Here is a 17059-nt window from a genome sequence, read left to right as displayed (position 1 = left end):
AACCATGCAAATCGTCCCTCTTGGTGACAAACTGCTCAGTCCCTGGGCACGGTGACATGGATGGGAGCGCTGAGAGGGAAAGGTCAGCCAAAATCACTGCCTCTGCAGTGCCAGGTGGGCGTTATTCCCAAATACACGTCTCTGTGGTCATGGTTATACCAGAAATGGAGCCAGAGAGGAGCAGAGCATCCGTCGTGCTGCTTCTGAGGGGTCCAGCATGGATTTTGCATCCTGGTCAGGGATTTGGGCACGCTGCTCTGGGCAGCAGCAAAGCACCCCAGCTAGCACCCATGGAAATGGTTTCTGCCACGATGACTCCTTGCTGATTTTCTCTATTAACGTCTCCCCCAAGTTCCCCGTTCCCAGAGTCATTTTCCTCTGCTCGCCGCCTCAGCAATGCCATTGCTTTGCATGGAGGAGTCACCTCCTTCAGCCTGAGCCAAAGATAATTCCACCTGCTCTGGCCTCTCCAAAACCCTTCCTTCGCTGATTGGAAAGTGCTTCCTGCTGCTCCAGGCATTTCAATGTGAAAAAACCACCAGGATCAGTCAAAACGGTGAGTGAAGCCTGTGCGGCCTGCAGCTGGCGGATCCGGCCGGCACCAGCGGGGATGCTCAGGAGCAGCCGGTGCCCACCGCGCATCGCCCCGTGCCCACACCGTCTCCTTTTCCAAAGGAGTTGCCACTGAGAATTCAAAAGATAAAGTGCTTTACAGAATCTCAACTTCTACAAAAACACTTATCTGGTGAAAAAAAAAATAATGTATTTTTAGCTTTGCTTTTTCATTTAAAAATGAAGAATTCCCCTCAGATCCCTCAGTAATGAATTGCAGAGAAAGTTTCTCTCTGGTTCAGCTGAACAGTGCTCATCTGAGGGGGTGGAAAATTACTGAAAACTATAATAGTAAGTAACAAAAAAAGTCTTAAATTCAACCTTTATGGAGTTTTAATCACATCGTGTGATTCATTTCACATGCAAATCCTGCCTCACGCTCTCTGTGCTGCTAAAACATGACTTCAAACCATTTCCACACAAAACCATTTTAGCAGAAGACAGATTCAGATCTTAACCAAAGGAAAACCTGAATTATAATTTTTCTTTGAAATCTGGGACTCCTTTTGTGAGGCCAAGAATTGGCAGGCATATTTGATAGCAGCCTCAGATGTTGCTCCTTACTACTCGTCACGGTGGGTCAGGACAGGTCTCAGCAAATGCCTTTTTTTATTTTTATCTTGGCGATAGTAGTCGGGGTAGTAATGATCGTGCTTAGCCCTTCTGTACAGTGTTTAAGCTTCCAAGCTTTATGCAGACATTTTTAATCGTGTTATTGGCAAACTCAGCAGTGAGCTGTTTTCATTCATCTCTCAATGAAAACAAAAATAAATGGGTCCTGCATCGTGTCATTTGCAGGTTTGCAGCCATTGCTTTTTCATTAGCAAAAAACCTCCAAATACAAATGGGGGGGATGCAAGGAGTCATCCAGCTCCTCTGAGCTCGTCTTTCTCGCTTAGATTTCAGTCCCACCTGGGAGTTTGCTTTTGTGTGCGATGCTTCTTTCCATCGGCGGGATAAATAAAGCACCAAGTATTTACCTGATCAATAGAGACCTAATGAAGTAGACGTTGTCCTGCTATAAATGAGTGGTCAAAGGTGACTCCTGGATTTCAAATTGCATTGACCAGACTGTTTGCAACAGGCATGTCTCCCAACCTCAATTTCCACTGAAATGTACATCAAATATTTATTAAGACACTCTTAATTAGAATAGGCTTAAGGAGAGGGAAGAAAAGCAGTGAGCTGCATCTCTAAGAGGGCTCCGAGCTGTCCCTGCTGGCGCTGCGGTGCAAGCCCCAAGCCCTTTGGCTGCAGCAGCACCTGGAACGGAGGTGACGAGGGGGAAGAGGTGTCCCCTTGCCATGAAGCGGGTGATACGTTTCCTTCAAGGGAGGGAGCTGGTGGTGTTTTGCTCCTCCTCTGCCACCACGGCTTCTACGGATGCAGGCGCAGAGCAGCTTCAGGCTGTGCTGACCTTGGCTTTCAGGGCATTTCATGCTGTACGTACCCATGCACCGGGATGCAAACCAGCCCGGTAATGCTGCAATAGCAAAGGCTGGCTCCTTCAGGTCAGTGTTTCAACCGAAGGCTGCAACCAGACACGTTAGCACTGTGTTTGCGAGCGTCCCAGACCGCCGCTGGTGGCCCCGCAGGAGGGCGGCTCGTGGCAGCGCTGCTCCGGCAGCCGAGGCAGAGCCCGGAGCCGCCGAGGGCACGGAGACACACCAACACCTTCCACGCGATTTGGGATCAGTGCTGGCTAGGTCAGGCGCTAACTACACCCCCAGCCTGTGTCCTGGCACACTGCTCGATCTTATCTGCTTACCGCATCGCCATTTGTCACACCACGGAACAGAAACTATCTTTATTACTGCAAAGCTCCAGCTTTCTCACACTGATATAATCCCTGGATTTATTCAGGTACCGTACTGCAATGAATTCCTCTAACAAAGACTCTTTTGGAAGCAGAGCACATTGTCCAGCTATTCTTGCCTGGAGAATTCAGCCCGTTTGCTTTTTCCTGCAGCGACAATAATGCAAAAAGTGGAGCAAGAGACCCCTTTGGAGGGGACGCGTCAGCATCCCCACCCAGCCAGAGCTGAGCCCGAGCTCGCAGCCAGCACCTCTGCCCGGCATCACCTGCGCCCCATGGGCAGGTCTTTGGTCGTCCTTTTCTGCCACCAAGTCAATCAGATTATGATTATGCAGGCTGTTAGTAAGTAATCACTTTATTATTTGTAGGTCTGGAGCAATGTAATTAGACGTGGGCTGTATAAATGGAACAGATTCAGCTCATCGGGAACTCCCAGTATTCGACATCAGGTTTGATTTCAGCGTTCAAGGAGGTGAACGCGCCCTGGTTCCTGCGACAAGACGATGCTCCGTGGCTGCCCCCAGGAGCCCGCTGCCCCCGGCCGAACGCACGCAGTCTGTTCGTGCTGCTGCGTGGCTCCTTGTGCCCAGCGTCCAGATGCAGACGAATCGCTCAATTATGTTGCATTTTTTTACGCTGGTCTTGCCTCCTAATTGGATAGTTTCCCACAAGGAGATAAAATATTTAAAAACAAGTATATGAAAGGGAAAGTCAGCCTTTATTAAAATGACTTCATCGTTTTGAACGCATGCTTTCAAGTACTCTTCTGTAATTCATCCTTATAGATATAAAATTATCATCTGAAGGAAGATTGTTAATAAAACTGACATTTCCCCATCAGTCAACTTAATTCACAATATAACACTTTCCAAATCCAATTACGTCTGTCTGATGACTGACGTTCAGTTCAACGGCATTGTTCATGTGGAAAAGTGGATACAAAAATCAGACGCAAGTAATTCATTACACACGAGGCTATTTTCAGCGGGACAGCTACTGAACCGCTGGTGGCGGTGGGCAAGGACAGCAGCACAAGTACAGCCACTTCTTCAGGATGCAAATCGATGAAGCGCTGGGCACAGGCGCGCGTTTCAAATGCTGAGCCCAGATCCAGAAAAGTGCCCAGAGGCTCCGGACTCAAACACCCCCCAGGCACGCACGTGGCTGCAGCCCTGCTCTAACCAACATCGCGTATTTCTGCACACACTTTAAATATTTGCTTCGTTTTACAATATATGATCAAATGCTTTTTCAAATCAGAACCCCTCCGTGCACAATAACGATTAAAAAATGGACTTCTGGGAGCCTCAGAGACCTTGTTCCACTCCAGGCATTATTCATTAAAAAAAAAAAAAACCACAGCTTGAAGTGGCAGCACAAGTATAAATTGATGTAATTTCTAAAGCTAAAATACTTATTGGATGCCAAGAGACAAAGTGCTTGTTCATCTGTAGCTGTTACCTCTTCTCACCCAGTTCTTTTCCTTTCTTCTTTTCTTCCTGCATTAAGTTTTTTTTTTGTTAATATTTGGTTTTAAAGTAAGAAACTTACAGTCCTGTCCGAGGATTTATTTTAAAAAATAGTGGAGTTATCTCACAGTGCAACTATAATTGTTTGCTGGGGGACAGAGAGCTCTGCTGTAAATTTCTCTGGCCATCAACCTAGGGAGCAGAGAGCAGGCTGCAAGAGGGGAGCAGCAAAAACAGCTTCTGAGCCGCGCTGGAGGGGCTGAGCGGCCGCCAAAATACCGGTTGTAAACGTCTTCCAGGCCACGCAGTGTTTGCAAAACTGCATCTGCGGGAGGGCTGTGGCTGGTGGTGATGTTCGGAGGAGCCGTGGCTGGGCAGGGCTGGTGGAGGGCAGGGTCTGCTCCCTCCAAAGGCTGTCCCTGCCGTGACACTGACCTTGTCTTTCTGCTCCAGGACTGGGGTGGCTTTGTCGCCAGACGCCAGCTCTCCTCGTCCCACTGTGTTCCTCTCCGTGTCAGTGGGAAGGGGCCAGGAGTATCCCGCAGGGTGCCAGCTCCCCAGGGCCGTGCGTCCCCCAGCACCGAGCTGCTGTCTCGTAGGACTCACCATCACTCCTACCTGCCCGGGACGTTGGAACAAATAAATCCAGTTAGGAAGAGAACGTTATTTGAACGGAGCCAGGAGAACGCAGCACCGCAGAAGCTATTGCATGGCAACCATTGCCAGGGAGACCGAGCTCTCCGCTGCGGTGCGCTGGGTACCTCCATCAGGCAAGCTAATTTGGGCGAGGATGCTCCTGAAGTGCCTTTGTCTTTGTGCTTTGCTGCGCCTCTCCTATTCTTTTCCACGCACTGTTCAGAGGGCTCCTTCCTGGAGATTTCCAGTGGCACCGGTGGGAAGGTCCCACGGGGACAGCACAGGCACCGCGTGCTCGCGTGACGTTTGTAAAGCGTTCGGAAACGGCAGCAGGGCGCTGCCGTGGGGCTTCCCCTCCCTGGCTCTGCGTGCGGGGTCTGTGCGGGTGCAAGCACGTGGGTGATCTCTGCTGCCCTTGCTGGCGGTGGGAGCCAGCCCTGTCGTTTCCAACATCTCCTCCAGGCAAGGAGCCGAAGTCACTGCTGCCGTCAGTGTCTCAGGGCCAGCCCAGGCTGATTGATGTCCTCCTGGCTCCAGGTGCCCGCGTGCAATTGCAACAAGGGGATAAAATCTCGGGGCTCAGCTGGGGCCGGCAGCACCCAGGTGATGTGCGAGCACCGTGCTCCCCTCCTGCTGCACCACCCCGGCCTGCAGCCCCCTCTTCCCCACCGTGCAGCAAAACGGCCTGTGTAGGTGCTTTGTGGCCAGCAGCGAGCAGGCAGGATTGGGAACTTTGCTGCTTCACACGGAGCACAAAGAGGAATTAAAGTGATTTCCTTGTGGCAGGCAGAGCGGGGGGCCGCAGGGCCGCATCCTGCCCTCCGGGGGAGCCTGGCTGGAGGGGGCACCCCGGGACGTGGGCGCTGCCCGGAGCAGGATGCACCCACTGCCTGCAATGAGCTGCCCCTGCTCCTGCATCCCACCGTCTGAATATTCTTCTCTGTTAACTAGGGTTATTTGTTTAAAGACAAAAATCTCATCCGATTATCGCAAGGAGCAGCAGTTTAGCACTTTACCGCTCTTTGGGGATACAATTTGTGTGTCACTTCACATTTTATTCTCTTTTATTGGCTGTGGGATTGTTAAAAAGGGAATGAGGTGTATTTATCATGCGCACAGGAAATGCACCAAGATAACTGTGACCGGTTATGGCTGGGAGGGAAGGCAGCAGGGGAGCGACGCCCTGCTGGAAGGACGCTGTCCTTCAGGGAAAGGGGAGCAGAAAGGGGTGTCACAGCCCCCAAAACCTGTACGATGGCATGGGACCGGTCCCCATGGAGAACTGTACAGAAAAAGCCTCAGACATCACAGAGCGGTCCCTAACAGCGCTGTTAATCATTACCTCGGAGAATTTTATTTCACTCATTTTAAACTTTCTACAAGGTTTCCATTATTGATGTCCCCCCAACCATTTCTCTTCCATTTTCATTTCAAAAATCCTGATTACGATGGGACTCAGAAGCTCGATTTAATCTGACGAATCCTCGCTCGCCAGAAGACAATTAGCCAGACTCGTGAACGCAACTTTGTTCTTGGGGCTATTCCTAGTTAACATTGACGCTGAGCTGCAAATGGTTTCAGCATGTCCCAGCCCGTGCTGGGGGACAAGGGGACACCCGCAGCCACCCTGTGGTGCTCCCTCCGGTTTGCAGAGGCTGCCAACAACAACGCCATCCCTCCCGACACAACACAGAGATGTGTGTGGGGGCAGGAGGGTCTCACATCCCCCTCCATGCCCCAAAACAGGTGCAGAAGAGCATATGGGGTGAGGAAGGCTCAGCTGTGCCTTGCTTCACCAAACCAGCTCCCTCCATCACCTGCAGTCACCAAATTCAGGCCGAGGAGAGAGGCACCCTCACCGCAGCCAGCGGGAACCGCGTGGGTCGGAGCTCGGAGGTGCAGCACGCGCAGAGCAGCCGAGGCCACGAGCTGGTGGCAGCGAGGGTTTGGGCGTGCTGCCCTTGGCTGCCTTTGCCCCGGGAATGGGAAACACGAAAATTAAGACAACAGACAAGCATCAATCACCTGCACCTTCCCGAGAACGGAGGAAGGGGTGTAATCTACCTCTCTGCCCTTCAGCTCCAGGCATTAATAATTCACACCGGTGCAGCCAGCCATTGCCTGGCAATGAGAAGCTGGAGCACCATCGGCCACGCGTGCAGAGAGCACAGCCAGAGCCTCAGCCTGCAACCTCTTCTTGCTTTTTCCTGCTGCATGTCAGCAAAGTGATTTGAAGGCAGAGGAGAGCCTCGTAAATCAGGAGTGCTTGCAGAACAAAGCCAGCAGCAGCCTTTCCCACAGCGACACAACTTGGTGGCTCCCCTGCTCCTCGTGGGCGCCTGCTTCCCTCACCTCGTGGCATCGTCCAGCACGATGGCTGTGGCTCAGCCTGCTGGGAGCAGGAAGGCCGGGAAGTACGGCATGCTGAGACTTCTCTTGGGGACACGGGTGGCATCCAGCAGCAGAGGAAAATGCGGACACAGTTGCTGTTTGCACAGCACAGAGCCCGGCCACTTTGCTCCGGGGCATCCCTGCTCTCCAAGCACTCTGCACAGAGCGGGGTTTCGCTGTCAGCACCTGCAAACCTCCTGTGGGTGGCTGTTCCTCCGAGCACAGCTCAGCAGAGCCGACAGCCCAAGCGCAGGGCTTAATTTACTTGGAAAAGGTTACAGCGGCAACAGGGGTCCTGAGCAAACAAGTCAGATGAATGGTTCCAAGAGCCGGGCTCGTTTGTCTCGCCACCCTGGTAAATAAATGTACATACATATAAATACATGTTGTGCTTTTCTGCAGGGTCGCTGACGTTGCTGGCAGCGCAGGGGGAGCCCTGCTCTCTTTTTGCAGAGGAATAACCCCGGTGCTGGCCGTGCCCCGTGCCCGGGTGTGCAGCTTTCAGCCCCGGGGGCTCCGCCGCCCGCCGAGCAGCTCGCACCGGCCCCGTGGGATGGCAAACGAACCGGCTCGTGGTGCCACAGCGAGCCCCGTCCCGCTCCACGTAGCCATGCAATCGCCATGGAAACTGAAAATGCATCCAGCTCGGTGAGGCTGGAGGATAGCGGGGGGACTGGGCCACCGACAGTTCACAAGAAAAAGGGAGAGCACATCGTACCTAGCCGGAAAACGCTATTTAGGGACCGGTTATTTGGATTGCTGGAAGAACTTGCACTAGGTGAGGATCCAGACCCCAGCTGATTAAAACCAGCACAGCTTTAAAACAACTTTCCCTTTTCATCCAGATGCTGCCTTCTGGACTTGAGGCACCAGCTCACCTGCTGGTGGGAGCGCCGTTGTTCTCCTGATGGCACAGGGCATGCAGCTATTGCAGGGGACGCTGCTTAATATTCACATGCTATTTAATTAGCATTATCAAACATCATCGCTCAGTGTTTTCACCATATGTATTACTCTCTTGTTTGTTCTTCAGAGAAATCCCAAGCAGCACAGGCAAGCTGCTTTAAAAACATACTGAGACTGAAATAAAAAGAAGAAACCCGCTATTTTTTGGATTCACAAAACCATAAGAAATCAACGTATGATGCCCCATTTTCCGAAATAGTACCCCTATTGACGGCTTGGAGTTCGAAACCAGCGACTGATAAAACATGCAGCACCGGTGTGACAAACAGCAGAAAACAAGCTATCTATCACCGCCGTTCCTACAGCCTTGCAATAAAACAAAATGCCAGATGGAATTAGAAACAAGCAGGGCCTCTGTGGAGCTGCTCCTCGGGTGACAAGCCTGGGGCTCGCTGGGGACGTCCTGCGTGGGAGGGATTCGGTGGCAGCCCTGTCCGAAGTGCAGCAATGCTCCTCCAGCATTTGTGCCCTCCTCCTGCGGTCCACAGCACCAAGGCAAAGGCTCCGTCCACGCGTCCACGTGAAACAAGCCCACGTGCTGGGCAGGGCGGGTGAACCGCTGGCCGCGAGCGTGACAGCCAGCTCAACCACCTGCTGGCAAGCGAGGCTTTCCTCCGCGCTGCTGTGACATCTGCCATCCCGGGCTGCGCCCAGGGACAGTCACCTGGCTGAGCAGTCTGTGCTTTTGCAGCGGAGAGCTGCTCACTTCTGCGTGGATTATCAACAGTGAAGCCTCGTCTGTTGCTGGGAGGAAGCACAAGCTGGATGAGGGACTGCCGCAGCCTTTCAGCAGGCTGAGTGCTGGTGAAGTGTTTTCTTCTTCTTCCTTTTCCTTTATTCATCTGAAATAGTTTGCTTCGCTATTAAAGCTCAAATACGAATCCATTAGGACCATATGCTCCCAGCTATGTTACAGGAACCCAGGACTAATTCAGATCTTGAGCCTGTCTTCGGACCATCTGTTAACAGGATCACACGAGACGACGTGTCATTACGGTCTGAAATTTGCATAAATGCTTTGGAGGAATTGCGCCCAATTCTTCGTGCGAGGCGCGGTGACTTCTCTCGTGTTGCAGGGAGGCGGCACGAGTCGCGGGAGAAGCCAGGGAGGAACCGGGGATGCTCCTTGGGTGCAGTGCCCACGGCTGTCCCCAGCAGCAGCAGGACCCGTTGCCCTCGCTGCTGGCACGGCCAGCACCATCCCCTCCCGTCCTTGTCCCCACGGGTCCTGCTGTTATCCGTGGCCGGATCTGCAGAAGCAAACCCAACCTGCAGGGCCCTGCCTGCGGCTTCCCACCTGCTGCACCTCGTCTCCCCGGCCAGGCTCCCGCGTTCGTCCTCCCAGCTCTGACCACAGAGGCTTAAATAAGGGTGTAAATAATAGATCACACCACCAGGGCTCGGAGCTGGCGGCAGCCTCGGGCTCTCCCTTTACCGGTGGGCGAGGAGGAGATGCCAGCAGGAGATAATGGACGCTGAGATCTCACCTGGAGGCTGCGTCCTCCTCCCAGGGCCGGCGCAGGAGGGAGGCCCTGGCCGGGGAGCCCAGCAGCACTCCTCCTGTGGCACGTTTCCAGCGCTTCCAGTCCCCTGCACCAAAGGCCTGGCACCACCACCGGGAGGCCGTGGCTGCCTCCCCCAGCTGCTGCGCTGCGTTAGGGGGCTGTGCTGTGCCTCACGTGCCAGAGCCTCGCCGGGGCAGGTGGTGAGAAAGAAGCTCCCGCGCATCCGTTTGCCGTGCACATCGCGCACCAGTCTCCGTGCTGGGTTGGGCCCTGCCCCAGCGCTGCCTCCCCGGGGCTACCTCCCAGCACCCAGCCCGAAGCCGAGCAGGGTCTGGGGCCAAATCCAGCCCTCCCAGGCCCCAGCAAACTGCAGCAGCGTGTGAGCGGCGCCCGGCCTCGCGCTGCCTCTGCTGTGAGCGGGCACCAGCGCCGGGGAGCCGCGCACCCGCTCCCTCCTGCAGCCACAATAGTCCTCTGATGATAATTACAGGCTTTCCAGCAGCTTTGTTGTTCAGTGGGGCCGGGATTTTTTTGGTAGCAATAGGTGCTGTTTAAGTACTTGAAAGAATGGCACTTAGCAGATGTCTTGGGGTAAATGGTAGGTTAAGCGGTACCAAGAACACCAGCGAAATGAGCGCTAATTTACACTCACATGATTCAATTTGCATGGTTAATTCTATTTAAAGCAAACATCCAGCGTGCACTGGAGCTCCAAAAGCACCATCACTCTCATTTCATCTTCTTTGCAACACTTTGGAGAACAAAATGATGGGGATAATGGATCTAACAAACATTTATGTGCCGTGGGAGCAAAGTTTTATAAACACATTTCCTCTGGAAAGCGCCGGGTGTACCTGATAGCATCATCTCGCGTGCACAAAAGCTGCTCGCAGAAGAACAAGCGCACTGTGACGCTGATGAGATTAAATGGATGTCCTTCAGCTACGGCACTCGCGTCACGGTGCCGCGCACGCTGGGCCCGGGGGAGCGGAGGGGAAGCTGGGCGAGTTGCTGGCCGCGAGCGGAGCACATTCGGCTTTTGAATTTGCAGCCCAAGCCGCGGGCGGCAGCACAGCGGGGCAGGAGCCAGGGCGGGAGCTGCACACACCCGCAGAAGCAGGACCCTGCGCAGAAACCTCTTGCAAGTGAGGGTGGCTCCAGGATGCTGCCTGCACTCTGCACCTCACCAGGGCGTTCGACTGCTGCCCGCTAAATGCCAAGCACACGCGCGCTCCTCAGCTGTCCGTGTTGGGCAGCAAGCACTGCTGATTCCTAATGCCTAACGACGCTCCAGCTTGGGCTGTCCTGCTCCTTGCTGTGGTGTCTGCATAAAGGCAGAGGTCTACGACTTGCTTTCTCTTCCTTTTCAGCTGTAATTTAATAACATCCATAGTGGTACACACAGAGCTGAAGCACGTTCCTGAGCATTTACCATAGCGCTGTGGCTTTCTGCCACTTGGATTTTACTTTCACTGTTCTCTCACTTGGCATTTTCCCTGGGGCTTTCTCCCTCCAGTTCGACAGAGGTGCTGGGAAAACGGAAGGCAGCAACTCTTTTGCTTTCGAGCAATCAATATTGCTTATTAGTTGAATAACAACAACTCTTTGCTACTATTCTTCAAGTTCTGCAGGAAAAAGAAGGCCTGTAAATGCCCTGGGTGAGAAAAAAACAAACAAACAAAAAAAACAACACAAATTGCCCCAGAGATAATACGCCAAATGTAAGTAATATTTATGGCTCATTAAAGCAGTGATGCTGTGTGCACTGAAATCCATGAGAAGCCAGAACACAGCGAGAAGCCAGAAGAGGAGGAAGTTGGCACGTTATTTCTTTTCAACCTGAGAAACTTGAAAAGTCAAATACTGGAAGGCATTTCCAAGCAATGTCCTAAAGAGCGTTCATATCAGGATTTGCTGTGGCTTTCCCTTCCTCGTACAGGGAATGGAGGCACCATCCGGGTGGCTGCGCCCAGGCAGGCGCTCAAAAGCAATGATCAGAGGAAATATTTCACAAACAGCCAACGGGGCTGAGATTTTTCCAGCAGAGAACAAATTTGTAAGACTCCAAGCTGGTGTCTGGACTATTTGCGAACAGTAAAAGGAACTAAATTTGACAAATGAAGTGCCTGCTGCAAGGCAGCTCACACGGCTCGAGTAACTACCCAGTAATGCCAAGCCTCGTGCAAATTGCTAGGTAACTACGCTGGAGAGAGCCAAAAATAATCCCTCCTGTGACTTGCTCTGACAGCGTTCGGAAGAGTGAAATAACAGTGTTTCAGCATGTAACGGCATGACACCGGCTCTCTGGAGCGATGCAAAGGGGCCTCTGCAGGTGATGCTCCCCTGGGACGGGGACAGGCTCTGGTGCTTCCCAAGGGAGCGCCCCAGCCCAGGTACAGCCATCGGCAGCTCGTGGGGATGCATCAGAAACACCGCCTGCACCGGGGTGTAAATAACACCCAGCCGTCTTTCAGGTGCTTCTTGAAAAATGCCGTGTTATTACCATGGAATTTAGGAAATATCCTGATTAAATCAAAAAGGCCCCATAAATTGCAAAGTTAGAATTTTCTGGGATGAAAAAAGAAGCAGTTTTATACCCTGTCAGCAGAATGTAAATGAACGAGCTGGATGAATTAGTGCACGATAAACTTTTAAAAAGCCAAGTTACAATTTAAAACAGTAGTGAGAGCTCTGGAATGATTTAGGGTTTTTTTAAAAAATAGCACCACTCTAATGCCATTCAATTACGGCCTGCACGGCAACCCATAAATATCTTTTACCGCCCTCTGGGACAAGACATCTTTGTTCTGCAGTGCAAAGAGCTCTGCGTGCCCGATGGCCATCCCGCCACTATCGCCTGTAGCTCTCCACGCTCCCATCGCCATCCCCTCGCCGAGCGGTGTCCTTGGGGGCACGGGGCGAGGACGAGGGCTGGGATGGGACCCCCAGCCCCACTGAGGCACCCAACAGTGCCTGCATGCCCACACGCGTCCCCAGTCCCACCTAAGTCCTTGCCCCTGAATAACTGCTTTCTCTGGAATCTCTTCTCCACAAACAGCTGATTTATTTTTCAATAAACTCCAGAGACGGTTAAATCCACGTGAAACAGCTTTCCTTCTGCCAGCGTTGTTCCGGATCTGCGTGCTCTCATCCCAGCTATGACCACGCTCTCCTCCAGCGCCATTCAGTCCTGTCCCACGTCCACAAGACCCCGCAGCAGCTCCTGGCTGGGGATGGAGCCCAGCAGTGCTCAGCCCCAAGGCCACAAGGGAAGGGCATTGCCAGCAGGTTCCTGAGGCCCTGACACCTTTGGGTGCCCAGCACGTTACACGGCAGCCAGCCCCAGTGCCTGGTGCTGTCAGCAACAGGTGTGGATCTGACGCTGCCGGAGGAGGAGACGGCAAAAGCTCAGCAGGGCTGGAAGTGGCACCAGGGCTCTGGCTGAGCGCTAACCTGAGCCTTATGGGGTAACTGAGAGTCACAGCATCCTGCACGCACCAGGCATCAGCAGACAGACACACGGAAAAGGCTCTGGGTTGGACCTGGGGAAACACAGCTGCTGCCTGATGAACCTGCTCACCAGTCCTGGGCACTGCTGTGAGCAAGAATCCCTCCCCTGCAGGGCAGAGGGCTCCCAGAGGAGGCGCGTGCCCTGCACCCAGCCCGAACGCACCAGCACACCGGGGGAGATTTCGCCCTAATCGCTTCGTGCAGCTGCTGAGCACTTCATCGGCACCGTGAGATTTCCCCAGTGCTCGGCTGCTCTGGGTGTAATGAGATTAGCCACAGCCCCCCAACAAGCGTCGAATAATAATTTGTTTTGTTTTGCTTTCAGTAAACCACGATGACTCTGCTGATCCGAGTGATTAATTTTGCTCTTTCCTGATAAATTGGTTGATATTTGCATCATCTGGGCCCCTGATCCTCTACTCCTCCTTTTGCAGGGCACCAAATCCCCACTGCCCATCACTCCAGCGTGGCTCCTCGATGCAGGCACCCCCACAACCACAGCCCCGAGAGCAGGGCACAGCTCTGTGCCGGCAGCAGCTGGTGGTGAATGGCTCTGATGATCCAGGTTCATGCTAATCCTGGAGTCTCTCATCCTCAGCCACGGTTATTCTCTCCCGCTGTAGATTTTGGGTACGTGCTGCTATGAGGCAGCCCTGGCTGAACAGGCTCCCCATTAGCCAAGCTCCATGGTCCGTGCTCAGTACAAGCCTCCGGTAAGAAAGCTGGGAGAGCAGAGCTGAACAGAGCTACACGCGTTGCTGCCTCCCTGCCACAGCACGCCGGCTGCTCACATCCCTGCCGTCGTGAAGGAAAAGTAAAGAGACCAGGCTGGCTCCCCCGTGGTGCTCAGCACAGCCCCAAACCCAGCCGGTGCTTCTGCCGCTGCACCCCAGCTCAGCCCAGTTCCTGCGAGGCCATGGAAAAGCAGACCATGCCCTGCAGCCCCAAGGACAGCACGCGAGTTGTGGCACATCGCCACGCTCAGGCATCGCCCTCGCTGCTGCCCCAGTGCCAGCAGACCCCAGTCCCTCTCCCGTGGTGCCGGAGCTGGCGTGCCCATCGCTCCCGCTGCTCTGGGGAGGCTGGCGGGGTGCAGAGGCCTCGCCGCAGAGATTTCATGCCGTGGAGCACAAATGATGTTATGAGTCAGTAATTGCAGAATTCATTTTTAGATAGTGCTACAAATGTAGCTATTAACATCAGCTCACATCTCTTCTGAGTGATTTACCTGTTTCATTTTACGCAGTGAATTAAACACAAAAATATCCGCGGTCTACCCAGATCCCGCTATCGATCTGTGCAAAATGTGCAGCATCACTCACTCCTCCGGCGGCGTCACCTGCCCGGCTCGCTGACACGAGGGATTATCCACAGAAGAATAAAGGTGCCTGCTTTAGGAAAAATGTTTGCAGGTCACTCGCTGCTGATGGGAGCTCCAGCTCCATAGGTGCTAATCTGTCTCCAGAACAGCAAAATGTCAGCCCGTGAGTAATTATTTGAAGAACAAGACATTTTATTGTCTAATTCATGACATGTCTTATAGCATGCCTAAGATATTAATGTTCTTCTAAATCATTGCTGGGTATAATATTTTGCCACCGATATCGCACATAATCTTCATGTTGGATATGCCTCTGTTATCCAATGGCACTCTGTAAAATTACAGTGACACTAATGCTTACCACCCTTACTGAATGGAAAAATCAAATTACAGATGAAGTATCATTGATTTTGTTATGGGCTCCAAGGTGGCAGGGAGTCAATCGACCTTTATCAAAAAAACAGTAGAGGTGTTTTTGTTGCTTTTCATTCCCACCCCACCCCGGTGCTTATTGTCACTCCCTTTGGGGCTGACATCCTCACTGCCTTCACTGGGGATGGTTTCCTTCGGCAGAGGTGAAATGCACAGGCAGTGCCTCGTGTCCAACGGCACGCTTGTCCCTTTAAACAAAACATGTCCACGCTGCAGTTTTATGAGCAGGCTTCCCTGCCTCCTTTGCGCAGTGTGATTTAGAAAGCCAGACATGTTAATTCATTGCTAAGCCCTGGAAGTGGAAGCTGCTGCTACCGTTTATCAGACAGCTTATAGAGCTTGAATAATCTTCTACATGCATCATTACTTTGTTGAGGCTATTCTTGAGAAATTCATAGTAAAATACAGCAAGAAAGGATAGCGTCATTATCAGGATTTGCTCCACTCGACAGAAACTTTCCCCTTATTACAGATGGAAAACACTTTTTCCCCATAAATGGCCCGAGGCTCTACAAATTTGATTAAAGATGGAACAACTGCTGAAGGACTTGTGCTTATCAGGAGCAGCACATCGGCTCGTCACGCAGATGCTGCCCCACCAGTGCCACCCGCGGGCTCCAGGTGGGCAGAGCCCAGGACCCCGAGTCCCTTCTGGTGCCTCCAGCCACTTCTGCAACAAAAGGATCACCTCTGAGTCTGATGCCGGCAGCAATGTCCCCCAAGCACCCAATTTTGGGAGTGTGTGGTTTTCTCCTCCAAGCTCCCCTCCCTTCCAGGGCACGCAGAACAAGGCTGCTTGCTCGTTAAAGGGAGGGCAGCTTAGCACCACTGGTTGCATTAGCCTAATAGTACCTGCATAAAGCAACCAAAAAAAAAAGATTAGTTTTTTTTGTTTATCTATTGGTGTTTTTTCTTTTAAGCAAATACATGGTCCATGAAGTATTGATTAAATTAAGCAGTGACAGAATAAAGTGCAAGGGCTTGCAAGATAGTCAATATACAGAACATGGACAACAAAGGCCAGGGGAGAAATACAAAGGGCTCTGGAGCCCAGCACTACATCCTTCAGAAGAGAGGGAAAAAGAGTTAGTGGAGATGGAAGGCAAAGCACACATCCTGCACCCCGCTGCCACGCAGACGTTGGGACCCCCCTGCAGTACCCCACGACAGCCCAAACACCAAATGCTTCTGCGGGCGATGGCGTGCGAGCCCTCGTGGGCAGGCAGCTTCCAGCCACCACGAAATTGGGATGCTCAGCACACAGCCCCCAGTCCTGAAGCTCTGTAATCTCGGTGATGTGGGAGTTCATGTGTGCCTTCCATAAAGCGCCATTATAAGCTGTTACAGTGATTTCTCAGTGGTGATCCTGAGAAATTGGTGCTTCTATTTTTCTCCCTTTCTGAGAGAATTCTGATCCTGCATCGGAGATGAAAGTTGCATCATCTGGGTATGCAGTAAGCTGCTTGTTGTGGTTATCAGCTTCTCCTTATTTCCTTCATACTGGCTCAGCTTTACTTAGATAAAATTGTCACCGGAACCAAGACAAAAAAGCATCTTTTCAGCTGGTATAAGTTGGCAGATCCAAGGGAAGTCAATTAAGTGACTTCAGTTTATATTTTCCAAGTATCTCAATGAAAGCCATAATATCCAGACCAAGAAATTCTCCAAGAATCTATTATTTCCAGTAAAACCAAGACTTTTTTTTTTTTTTTGAGTTTCATAATGAAATTAATATTGACCTCTCCATGCTTCACAGAGAGCTGCGGAGGCGCACAAGCAGGAGGCAGGCTCTCTCCTGCTTCCCGCCCTGCCCACGGCTTGTTCCTGGCTCTCCCGTGATACACACCCTGGAAAGGTAGGATTTAGAAAATCCCTTGGACTAGGCAGCAGCTTCTCCGTTAATCCCAAGAGGCCAGAGGAAACACACAGTGTAACTTTAGCACCCGAAATTCTCCAAAGCCAGCGAGCTGAGCTGGGCTGAAAGGATAAACCAGCCCCCTGCGTGCAGCCACAGCCGTGTCCCCAGACCTGGTAACACCTTGCCTGCTGCTGCTGCCACTGCACCAGGACAAGCTGACAGTGAGGACAACATCCCCATGCTCCCCAGGTGAGGGTCCCCCTGGGGACACAGCCCTGCCCCGCAGGGACAGGGGGGCACCAGCAGCACCCCCGCGAGAAGCACCTGATGGAGATCTCAGGGACCCTCCATCCACCAGGGCCAGCATCCATAATTAAGAATTATAATTAAGAAGCTGCTTTCATTTCCAGCACACAAACCAATACGTCACCTGAACAGACAAATGTGCTCGCCGTGCAGGCGAGGACATCGGGTCCTTCTTCACTGGCCAGGAAGCCGAGAGCCTCCTCCAGAAATGGTCCTCATGGGCCAGGATGGAGACAG

The 17059-nt window shown here is 52.5% G+C and overlaps 1 protein-coding gene across 1 annotated transcript in view; it reads right to left on the bottom strand.

Moving 5' to 3' along the window:
- The window catches only part of KCNAB2 (potassium voltage-gated channel subfamily A regulatory beta subunit 2), a 289172-nt gene extending 278749 nt beyond the window's left edge, over positions 1 to 10423 (bottom strand). The window contains exon 1 of the mRNA XM_066982157.1: positions 10414 to 10423. The gene's annotated coding sequence lies outside the window, so the exon portion shown is untranslated. The remainder of the gene's footprint in view (positions 1 to 10413) is intronic.
- Positions 10424 to 17059: the final 6636 nt, after the last annotated feature.

The sequence above is a fragment of the Anser cygnoides genome, chromosome 23, assembly GCF_040182565.1.
Source record: "Anser cygnoides isolate HZ-2024a breed goose chromosome 23, Taihu_goose_T2T_genome, whole genome shotgun sequence".
Classification (NCBI taxonomy): Eukaryota; Metazoa; Chordata; class Aves; order Anseriformes; family Anatidae; genus Anser; species Anser cygnoides.
The sequence above is the reverse complement of the archived record's forward strand: the minus strand, read 5'-3'. Positions and strand labels throughout refer to the sequence as shown.